At 30.5% G+C, this 10562-nt stretch overlaps 1 pseudogene; it reads left to right on the top strand.

Moving 5' to 3' along the window:
* The first annotated feature begins 8038 nt into the window (after window positions 1–8038).
* On the top strand, window positions 8039–10286 carry LOC136984855 (uncharacterized; annotated as a pseudogene).
* Window positions 10287–10562: the final 276 nt, after the last annotated feature.

Genomic DNA, 10562 nt, shown 5'->3' with positions numbered 1-10562 from the left:
AATTTATGTATAAAAAATGATTGAAAGAGCATGATGGAAAAGTAACTAAATCTTCAAATTTCACGCTGAAATTTACAGTACATCAGCGTGAAATTAGTGCAAAATTTTTTTTTTTTGCCAACTAACTTGTAACTTTCAACATAAAATCTAATAATCATGTCAAACTTTAAAAAAAAAGATGAAAAATAAAGTGTGGAATATTATTAACCATTCTTCTTCTTTCCGCCCTGTGAGAACTAAGCAATTCTTTCTTGCATATTCATTTGGGTGCCCACTATAGAGAGGTTTCATGTCGACATCACGAGTGACGTCATGAGCATGCGCAATTGTTTAGCGCCATCTTTGTGACTGTTTGTGACTTGTTTACGTTTTGTGTATGTTCGCGTGCGCTTTAACTGGAGTTCTTGTGTTGTTTTTTTTCTTCGCGAATATCACTATGGTGATTTGTTGTGTAATTGGGTGTAATGCTAGTTCACTCAAGAACAAAGGAACATCATTTTTTTAAAATTCCCGGCATTAATTGTTATCAAGGGTCCCAAACTGAGGAGCTTTCACGGCGAAAGCAAACTGCATGGCTCTCGAGAATAAACCGGAAAAATTTCGTTACGAATAAAGTGAATATCAATACAAGAGTTTGTCAGAAACATTTCATTTCAATATTTACGTTAATAAACACTAAGTTATATTTTAAAACGTAAAAGAGTTTACTGATTTGCTTATATTAATTTAGTTAGGTATAGTGCATTTATAAACGAATAACTAATGTAATTTCAAGCTTTAGCTAGTGCAAACTTATAAACATTACACGTTAAAACTAAAAGCAAGTAGGCTTATTATATGCTAGTTTCAACTAGAAAATAAAGGTACTGAACAATTTGAATTAAAAAATTTCCACAGCTGTTTTTAATTAGACTTTTACTTTCAGACAAAAATTCTTAGTTAAGAAATACGTAAAAACACGAGTTTAAACAAACAAACGAAAACATATCTTTCCAGGCAATATTACTTCGCTGTTATTCATTACTTTTACTTTTATATCAGGAGAAACCCAGCCACTTGTTAAATAGTTATGGGCCTCTAAAGATTTATAAGCTTTCATTTGTGACAGGGTGTAGAAGTCTGATAAACTGGCTTCGTATGGATTGCCTTGAAATAACGAAATTTTCTCTTCGTACAGAGCTGCATCTCGTCCTGTTAGACCGCTAGAATAGCCCACAAGAAAAGAATCTTTTTTAACTTAATCCATGATAATAGAACTGCAGTATTTTTGTACGTTTAAACTAAAAAAATACGTCGAATAACAGACCACGTGCAAGCTAAGCGAGCGAAAACTACCACAAAAATGGCGAATGGGCGGAGCAAACGTGTGTTTTATCACGTGACATGCGACCTTGAAACCTCTCTATAGAGGTGGCCGAGTGATGAGACGGGGCACGACGTAGCAGGGACAGTTCACTCCCTACAAAAATTTGCCTGGATTCGATCTCGGGTTCCACATAACAGTAGGTTGATATCTTAATAATACAGGGTGCGGCAGAAAGGACGGACGTTTTTGAAATGGCTACAACTCACCACCAGTTAGAGTGGAAGATGTGTGGCAGGTAGCGTGAAAGTAGTGAGGTCTTAGCATTGTCTTTTTAGTTGAAAACATGGAGCCGTGGACGATAGAACACCGTGTGTGTGCGTACGACTGACGAAACAGTCGTACGTAGAGGGGATCGTTCAGTCGTACACATCTGATGGGAATAAGTTTCCGCATCCTTGCGTACGATGGAAACGTATTCCCATCAGATGCGTGTGGTTTCAACAGGATGGGACGACGGCCCACACAGCTAGACTATCAATTGACGTTATTTGTCGTCTCTTCCCTGGTCGCCTCATTTCCAGGTTCGGTGACATTCATTAGCGAGGTTGCGACCGAAGTTTTCAACGCGAAAATGTGTACGTCGGACGTTCAGCGCCGCCTTCCTGTAAGTTTGACAATGACGTTTGGAACGTTAGTGGAATCATGCTCGACGTTCCAAACGCATCATCAAACTTCTAGGCTTACAGGAAGGCGGCGCTGAACGTCCGACATACACGTTTTCGCGTTGAAAACTTCGGCCGCAACCTCGCTATTGACCTCCTCGTTCGTCCGAACTATCCATGTGCAATTATTTCTTGTAGGAACATCTCAAGGCACGTGTATATGAGCATAAGCCTCTTCTTTGCAAGAACTGAAGGAAGTTATTTTCATGGAAGTCGCCAAAATCGCGTCCAGAAATGCATCACTGATAACAGATACCACACAGATGTTGTTTTCTACACTTGATTCTGTAAAATGCTATTTCAAATTTAATGTGGAAGCTCCAGAAAGTTTCCATGAGTGGTTTGTCCTGGATATGTCGGGATCCCATCTGTCATCACTCGGCCGTTCCAATTGTAAATGTGACCGAACCTATGATAGATTTGGAAAAAAGGCCCTTTTTAGTAATCTCAAGGGGAAAAGAGATAGAAAAAGATCTTGATGAAAAAAAATTGAGAACCGCTGATATAGAAAAACAGATAAGTAAAAACACTAATAATACTAGGGGATAGATGATAGGAAGTTTTGGTATTAAAAATGAAGAATCACAGAGTTAGCCGTACTTTCCCTACACAAAATTTTAACACAGTTGCATTCCCTCTTAAACAAGATTTTACTGTATTACATTAGAATGATTAAAAGTATTAGTTTACAACGTATTTACATTCATATATCAATAGTAATTATACGTAATTTGATTGATAACAACCAAAACGAAGTAACTTTCTTATATTATCTACGTCACACTATCCATTTCATTTTTCATTTGTTTCATCTATATTTTAATCAGGATCAATTTTAGGAATTTGAGGCCTCCGGTCCAATTTTTTTACAGATATACAGATACAGAAAAATATTACTAATGAGCATTGAGATAGGTCTGTAAGAAGACGAGGTCCCGGCCATGACAAGTTATATTCATGCGTTAAGGCGGTTCTCGCATGTCTAGCTGTCATCTTTGATTTAAGTTAAAATTGCATTAAAATTATTAGAATTAAAATGTCAAAAATATGTAATGAACAAACAGAAAATTTTGGTAGAATACGTTGAAAAACTTTTCATTTAGTACATAAAATTTTTAAAATGCTAAATTATTTGAAACTTTTTCAAAAGAAATAATAATTATTTTTATTTTAAAAGATCTTGTAATTTTACCTTTATTGCTTTTCCTTTTTGGCTTTTTCCGCCTTGGCACATGAAGATGATCTTTTAAATTATGGCCGACATGGGTTCGACTAAGCCCATAATGAGGATGCGAAGTGATGAGGAACGGAGCGTGACATCTTCAGGACAACCCACGAAAAATTCCTGAAAATTGCTTTTCCGGATTCGATCTCAAGTGCTCCAAATCATTAAATAAGAATTTTCTTCGATGTTGTGTTATCGAAATTACCGTAAATATCACGATGAAAAATATTTTCAATTTAAAAATTCCATATTAAAATTTTTCATACAATTTGAAATACAGTATGATAATATATATATATATTGTTAAATACAAACCAAATTTGCGATTTCCTGTAAAACTTGTTTCTCTGTCAATATTCTAAGCTACGTAGGGAAACCCCACCGATAGCCAATGCAAAGTCGACATCGAATAATTTCACTGCTTAAAGAAATTAATTTAAAAAATAGCATTGTCTAATATTCAATATTTAAATATCTTAAAGCGATAAAAATTCTTTACTCCTAAACAGCACTTTCAAAAGATAGACTGCACCCCAGCTTAGCCCTTTTACATATATAAGTTTCTGATGTTTAAATAACAAAAACCACATTTATTTTATTTAAAATATGTTAATATAAATTATATTTCTCCTGTAATAAAAAAAAATGTAAAATCTACATAATTATATACTTTCTGTAACCGTTACAGCAGAGAATTTTGTTTCTATTGTAATTGTTACAATATTCCTACAAAATACTATTTTCCCATGGCCGGAAATGATAATAATTACTTTGTTCCAGATCCGGTAACCCTTCTGAATCTTTAAAATGCCATTGGCCCCGGCGAACCCATAATGGGTTTGCAAGAAAATGGCACTCCTAGGTCTTACAGGGCGGAAAGAGTTTAAAAATAATTATTTTACTGTGTTGCTACTGCTAATCGATGATTATTTTCACCGTGTAATCTATTCTAATTTATAATCTACTTATGAATCCATAAATGACTAAATCTATTCTTACGTATCGTAATAAATGTTATGGTTAATATGAAAATTGGTTTGGAACGGACTGTGCAACGAAGATTCGCTGTTTAATGCACAGTCCATTCCAAAGTAACTTATATTAGCAGAAATATTTAGGTTACTGCAATACATTAACGTTAAAATACCACATCCATATTATAAATGATAATAGTGTGTAAAGATTTATAAATTTAAATTGTTAAATCATATTTGAACAAGGCAAATCCCATCGAATTCATTATTCTCCAATCAACTTAACCAGAGTAAATCTTATTCAAATAATTCACTCTGTAAATAAAGTTTAAGAAGGAAAGAAATTAACTGGCTTTTAATCTCTTTGAATCATTAATTAGCTGAATTAATCTTAAATCATTAAAAACCTTTAATCATCTAAATTGTTTAAGAATTGCTAAATTGTATTTTTTCATAATTGTTGGAATCCTAATGTAAAATTGAAAAAAATAATTTAAATAAAAGATTCTAAATTGTTTAAATATAAAATATATTGTTTATTTAAAATGCATTCATTGAAATTCGACTTTTTTTTAATTTAAAAAAACTACTGTATTTTGAATATTTTTCTGGTAGTTTTTAATACAGATTTCAAAATAACAAAAAAATAATAATAATTTTTATCAGTAAGAAAAAATACAAAAAATAATAACATTTCTTTTCTAAAATCCCACAAGATCAAAGTTATAGCGAAATAAAAATACAGTGGAAATTCGATTATCCGAAACAGTTTTTTTTTTAAAGTAAAACGTAGCATTGTACTGTACTGTACAATACATACCATAGTATAATACACAGAGACGAAACTCTCTAAGTAACTGGAAATCACTACATCATCTGTCGATTGCAGCGCCGCGAAACCAGATCATATATACGTACCATTATGTAAAATTTCGAGTAAATTAATTTATTTTTAAATACAGTAATTGTATTAATACTGTATTTATTGTTAATGAAATGCGCAGTGCTTGTATTCAGAACACAAAAACAAACGAAATTCTAGATTATTCGAAATTTCGTTTATCCTAAAGACCCTAGTCCCATCAAGTTCGGATAATCGATTTTCTACTGTACGTTCTGAATCATTTATCTCAAGAATTCAAAAATATAATTGATTAAAAAATGACTTGAAAATCCAATTAAACTTTTATTAACTACTAGACCCCACCGGGTCGCCATCTTTGAAGCGAATTGAACATGCATTCGCCGTGACACTTGAAGGCAGACAGCTGAACACCCGAAGGAAATACCTAATACAGATACGATTGTTCATCACATAAATACACAATTTCTATGACTGTAATCTGCAGAACTAATAAATAATAAATGAAATAGTCAAAATTCCCTGAAAAATATTAAACTAATCTTTAATAGTAAATACCAGTAGTTAAATTATTATTCGTATCAGCTGAACATTTAGCCAAATTAAGGAATAAAAAATACAAGAAATATATACGAGACGCTCCTCGATTTGTATATATATTTTCAAATGCAGTAACCCATCAATAAACTTAATTTATTGACCTTTAAAATAAACAAGTTTGGTGTATATTTGTCTTACAGAAACACCACGAGAGCTTGATTATCTGATGCGATGGATCAGGCATTTGAGATTCATCTTACTGCTGCACACTCCGCTCATCATAGGTATTATCAATTCGTTGTGTATCATCACTTATGTTAGCCAAAGATATTCGTTTTAGTAGTCTTCGTGGCACTATTGGCTGTCTCTGTAGATGCTGGGGAAAATCAAACTTTGTAGGAACCGAAGTATTTCATGCAAATGGGTGTATCCGTTCTGTGTGTAGAAAAAGTTAGGTTTAAAGTGCCGACTGCAAAGAACACTAGTATTGCTTGGTTTCCTCGTAACTTCAATATTTGCTATAATTTGAATTACAGCATTAGTGGATAACGAAACACATTTTCTGTGATCCGTAAAACTCTCGTAAGACCTAGTTCAATACATTAAAAAAACAATAATAATTAACTTAGGATAATAACGGACTTCTGAAGAAAGTTTAATGTTTCTTCAGAAAAAGTTACGAGATTTTGATCGCCAACTGATGATATAGTATCAGAGCTACTAGATCTATATCTAACTTACCGATAACGTGATAGCGAATTCTTTTTTACACCTACATAATTAAATGCACATTAATTCAGTTATGCTCCTGTGACAACTTCCGCACACTCTAGTCTAAATAAATAACAATTACGCCAGAAATAGCTACCGTAAGTCGGTACACAACAATCTGTCCACGGCATATGAACTTTTTGCCTTAGACTGTCATGGCGGTGCCTAGTTTCTTTGGCGCTAGTTTTCACGTTAACTTTTATCCGATTCGGGGTGTAGTAGTTATATGTCTTTGGTTGAGACCTAAAGGCATTAATTAACCTGCCTTCCTGGGAGACCATAGTTCGAGTTCTGGTCCGAAATCTTTTAGAATGAGCTATTCCGAATAAAGCCACTAAACACTGATAGTTAGTCACGGGTTTGTACCTGACCAACGGATTGACTACGTGGAGTTTTCTGGGTTTTATTCAAGTGTCTAACATTAAATAGGGTCAGTTTCCCATAAGTCCTCCCAGGAGGCATTCCCACTTCTTGATCGTTCTTCTGTTCTGATCCGATAAACCAATTAATTAATTCCGTATATGTAAGGCTCGTCCCTTATTATCCCACCGCTCCCTATTATGGATCTGGCCAAACATATGATGAATATAACTGAAAAGTCCTCTTAGTGCCGTCTGGGAGGAAAGATTAAATAAAAAATTACTTCAGTAACAGTTATAAGTTGCACAAATAGCTCCTAATACTATCAAATAATGCTATTTCACACCAATTCAGCCAATAATTATCCAAAACCTGTTTAATTTTATGTAAAATTTTAACAAGTAAATAATTTATAAATTAATTTAAAATATCTCTTAAGGTTTTTTCTGATTGTTTTTAGAGGAAATTTAGAGGAAATTTAAAGAGTAAGGAATTTAGAGAATCTAAATTCCTTACTCTTTAAATTTATTTACGATTTTAGACTTTATCTATCAATAATTTGGCATTTTGTGCCTAAAGCTAAGACATATCCAAAATTAAATCTTAGAGGGTCGATTTTCAATTCGTTAAATAAACTTAGATAACATAAAAATTTAATAAAATTGAAAATTAATTGTAAAGATATTAAAATATAAACATTGTTTTAAAGAAATAATGAGTCCTGTTAGCAATAAAAGCCTTGTTTGTTCCCTATCTCCACTTCTCTAGATAGGTTCCTAGCCTAAAGATTAATATAAATTCCTTTAATTAGGAACCAGTTCATCTTTGAAACTTCATTTGTAAGTTATCTTTATAATGCTGCGATCTCAATTATTTAATATTGATTTTGTATATAGTCTTTACGGTTTGTTTGTATGTTATGTATACAGTATTTGCATATGAGGTGTATAAGGATTTTTCTAAATTTGTTACAAAGTACAATAAAATCTTTAAATTAAAATATGTTTAGTGAAATTAAATTTTATAGCTGGAAAATATTATTCTATCAACCAATGAGGGTGAGTGCATAGGATAAAGGATTCATTTATAAATTTAGACGTATCTTTAATTTGATACTCTGGGGTTATTTTAAGTTATTCTAACGAGAAAATTATTTGAACACAATCATAAGAAAATAGCTAAGAAAGAAAGGAATTAAGTCATTGCTATTTTCGACAGACATTAATTAATACAAACTAGCAGGAAGTCCAAACAAGAAAAATTTCCAATCAAGAATTATTAAATATTCAAATAGAAGGGAATTCCAACTGATCCCATCTCGCTAACAGGGATTAATTGCACTTACCGAGAAGACAATCTGACTTCCTACTTAGACGATGGCTTTGTATATAAAGAATCTAGTCCTCTATCGGGCCATTGTTCATTTCCTCTTTCCATCTACTCAGGTAAGAAAGATCATTTCTTTATAATTCTCATTATATATATTATTCTATTATACACACAAAAAAAAGTCGTATCCATTTCTTTTTAAATTTCAAATCAACATTCTTCTCAATTTAAACAAATGTTATAATTAATTTTGATTATTTTTTAAGCTTGCAAAGACATTTATAAATCTACTTTTTATTCAGGATACAGAAAACCATAGCTTTTATAAGGAATTTTTTCTCAATGGATAATCTTAATGTGTTGACATCTTTTGCACTCTTCTTAAATGTTTTTCTATCGTTGAATTCGGGTAAAATCTGTTTATTGTATTTATTATTTTTAAGTTATTTTTATCTTAAATTACTCTTATAATAAATTTTTAAATTTTGCTTTTCATCAGCACTCTCTGAAGATAGCTTAGCACTTGTTTCTTCAAACTGGAAGGAAAGTATGGATAAACGAAACAGTAAGATGTATTTTTAATAAATAAATATTAAGAAAAATGTTTTTAAATGTATCTATAACTGTTTTAAATTATACAACTTATGCATTTTTAAATGTTTAATACAGCTTGGTGGACTAAGAAGTCAGTTCCCGAAGAAGAACTTCAATGTATTTTTAATTATCGTTTTGCATAATTTATTACTTTAGATACTAATTTTAATTGTTAATTTTTTTTATTTTACAAGTGTTTAAATAATTAATAATACAAATATATTAATGATTAATTTAATTTTTCTCTAGTAGATATAACTGATAAGGAAAGTTCTCTGTACATAACTGTTCTTTCATCAGTAGGTAAGTGCTGTTTTCTAATAAGTGTGTAAATATTAATGTTGTATTTTTACTCTGTAATTATTTATTTTAGGTTGTTACATTAATTCTTGCGTACCTTCTTTCCTTCAATGTTGTCACTCGGCCGAAATTAAACAAAACTTTCTTCGTTGTAAGCAATTGCATCGTAGGTGCATTATGAATTGCTTCAAGGAATGAAAAGAAAAATGTCCTTTTTCCTTTTTTTTTCCATTCATTTTCATGGAAATTTTTTTATTAAAAATAATATAATCCATTTATTATCATAATTATAAAATTTAGATTAAAGTAAATTTTGTAATAATTTATTAATTAAAATAGCTTAAATTCATAAACATTCGCTTATATATATATTTTTATAAATGTTGTCAATTATATAATAATCTATAATTATAATTTTCGAAAATTTTATAATAAATTAATTTCTTAATATTCAATAAATAAGATTAAATTCTGATTTTAATCTGAAAAAAAACATGTAAATCTACAAATGTTTATCATTTTATTAATTAGATAAATGTAATATTTTTAAATGCAATATTTATTTAAAACTTTAAAATATATTTAATTTTTAATGTTTAAATTAATTCAAAAGTAATATTTTATCAAAAATGTCGCTTCAGTAAAACTAAAAAAAAAAAATGCATGTAAAAATGATTCTTTATTTGAATTTTAATTCTTAATAAAAGTTCTATTAAAATAGTAAATAATTTTTGTGATTTTTTAATTAAATAAACGTACAATTCTATATAAAAATTCGCTAAAATTATTTATAAAATTCAAATGGTAACAACGATACACAACAGATGTCGTTATGCTTTTACCCCTTGTACAGTACCTTTTCTAAATATCGATATAAAAATATTCCGTTATTAATATTTTACAGAAGATTTTTCTATTAAATATTCATCGTAAAATTTTATGGCGACACGTTTAAAAAATATAATTTAATTTCTTTGTGAAAGAAAAACATTACCTTTACTTTCTTGAATAAAATGAGTACAAAATCTTGATTACAATGTATAATTTAATAAACAAATATATTTAAAAATTGATATATAATATGGCTTTATTTGAATATGTATAACTTCTTAAATAAATGAATAAATTTAATAAAATTTGTCACTTGTCATTAACAGCGTGTGATCCTATCACGCTGCCTTTACTAGAAAGACAACTATTTATTCTTATTTATATTTTATTTGAAGCAAAAGAGGCTCTTCATCCCTATCCATATTTTCCTAAAGGAAGAGTTTTTATTCGTCTTTATCTATATTTTACTTGAAAAAAGATATCTTGCTTATCTCTATCCATATTTTACTTGGAGAAGAGATCCTCCTCATCCATAAAAAAGACTACATTCCAATTTTCAATGGGGGGAAGATCACTTTTGACTCTAGAAGACCTTAAAATATATCACACATGGACAACACGTCCAACTTCTTTTAAATGCCAGGAAGAAGCTGTTCCATCTCCATCAAGGTTCCTTTTCCTCCAACGAGAGGAAATTGGAATGACGTGAAAACTTTTCCATACGAAAGACAAATTATATTAAGAAATT

Source organism: Centruroides vittatus, unplaced genomic scaffold, assembly GCF_030686945.1.
Source record: "Centruroides vittatus isolate TY-2023 unplaced genomic scaffold, ASM3068694v2 contig_934, whole genome shotgun sequence".
NCBI classification, from domain to species: domain Eukaryota; kingdom Metazoa; phylum Arthropoda; class Arachnida; order Scorpiones; family Buthidae; genus Centruroides; species Centruroides vittatus.
Note: the sequence above shows the minus strand (reverse complement) of the source record. Positions and strands in the feature narration are given on the sequence as shown.